This window comes from Cyprinodon variegatus, unplaced genomic scaffold (assembly GCF_000732505.1).
Source record: "Cyprinodon variegatus isolate N-32 unplaced genomic scaffold, C_variegatus-1.0 Scaffold164, whole genome shotgun sequence".
Classification (NCBI taxonomy): domain Eukaryota; kingdom Metazoa; phylum Chordata; class Actinopteri; order Cyprinodontiformes; family Cyprinodontidae; genus Cyprinodon; species Cyprinodon variegatus.
In genome coordinates, this window is record NW_015150617.1 from 269,156 (window position 1) to 270,969 (window position 1,814).

The following is a 1,814-nucleotide window of genomic DNA, read 5'->3' on the forward strand; positions in this document are numbered from 1 at the left end:
TGGGGCTGGAGTGTGTCAGCACTTCCTGCAGGATGAAAGCACTGGAGCTATACCCCGACTCACCTTGAAAGCTCGCGAGATCAGGATGGTCTCACCAGGCTACTGAAGCTATGGACTGGCCCACCAGTTCCCCAGACCTGAATCTGATCGAGCAAATATGGGCACATATGACTGAGCACCTCATGTCTCGATCCATCCACCATTGTCACGTTGCATCACAGACTGTGCAGGAGTTGGAAGATGCTTTAGTCCAGGTCTGCATGGAGTTCCCTCTGGAGACCATACGCCACTTCATCAGATGCATACCCCGGCATTGTAGGGAGGTAATACAGGCACATACAATACTGAGCCTCATTCTGATCTGTTTTAAGAACATTACCTAAAATTTGGATCAGCCATGTTTTTCCAGTTTCATTGGCTGTGTGAATCCAAACAGGCCCCCATTGGTTAAAATATCTGATTTACATTGATAAATGTTGGGTGACTATGTTCCCAACATATTCATATTTTTTACAGAACAAAATATGCAATGAGAATATTTCATTCCTTCAGATCTAGGATGTGTTATTGAGTGTTCCCTTTACTTTTTTGAGCAGTGAATTGCTGGACATATATCATGAAAAATCAGCATTTATGAGCTAATTACAAGGCTTTTAATAATACTCCTTTATTAAAATTACTTAGAACATAACATGTCACTCGATTTATGCATCTCTAAAGTAACCCTTGTGATTTCTGTTGTCTTAGCAGCCCTCCCTGACCTGTTAAAATAAACATTAATCTGACTACGACCTGTACTTCAGTGTCCCGCATTTAACGGGTTCAGATTTAATCTGAAAAGTAAGGAAAAAATCTCACTTGTTCTAAAGCAAATGAAGAGAAGCTGAGGTTCTGATAATGGAGTTCAGAAAACTGAAGTTTTGTAGCTTGACACGGAGATTCGACCAATGACAAAAACTGATCCAGGAGTTTTCAGGCAGACCAACACTACATGCAGAGCTGTCAGCATATGAGAAAAAATATATAATAGGATTAAACTCCACAGGTTTTAACAAGACAGGAGAAAGGGAGAAGTGGTGCATCGTTACTCTACTAAAATACATTCTCTGTACTGTGGGGAAACGGTCTAAAAAAGCCTACTTTAATGTCGCTGCTGCTCCTTCGTAGAGGAGACCTTCTCGCCCGAACTGTTAAAACAATTTTTATGTTTTAGCTGATCAAAGAAAACAAAGCCAGGCCACTCTCTAGATGGGAACAATAGAATAGAGCTGCTCAACAACCACAGCATTAAGCATCTAGAGCAGGGGTGGGCAATTCCAGTTCCTGGGGGCCGGTATCCTGCATCTTTTAGATGTGCCTTTGGTTCAACACACCTGAATCAATACTCAGATAATTGGGAGGACTCTGCAGGAACCGACTGCATACTGAGGAGGTAACTCAGCCATTTGATTCAGGTGTGTTGGACAAAGGATGGATCTAAAAATTGCAGGATACCGGCCCCCAGGAACTGGAATTGCCCACCCCTGATCTAGAGCATCTAGCCTCAAAATGCACAAGCTTTTAAGTTGAGGTGTTGAACGTTTGAGGCGTTTGGTGTCATAAGATAAGATGCTTCCAAGCTGTCCAACATGTGTTGGTCACTAGAGACTGACATTTTTTCGAGAATCCCACGGGTCATGGGATTCCCACGGGAATCCCGTGGGATGGGAGTCAGTATTAGTAACGATCACGTGATTGGGACGGTACAGGATTAAACATTAACCGGAGCAGACGGGAGCAAACCAGTAGTAACTAAAAAAAAAACTAGGATCGAT

General features: G+C 42.8%; 1 protein-coding gene across 1 annotated transcript in view; it reads left to right on the forward strand.

Annotated features, from left to right (window-relative positions):
- npas3 (neuronal PAS domain protein 3) overlaps nt 1-1,814 on the forward strand; it is a 444,436-nt gene that overhangs the window by 223,661 nt on the left and 218,961 nt on the right. The gene's annotated exons all lie outside the window — the stretch shown is intronic.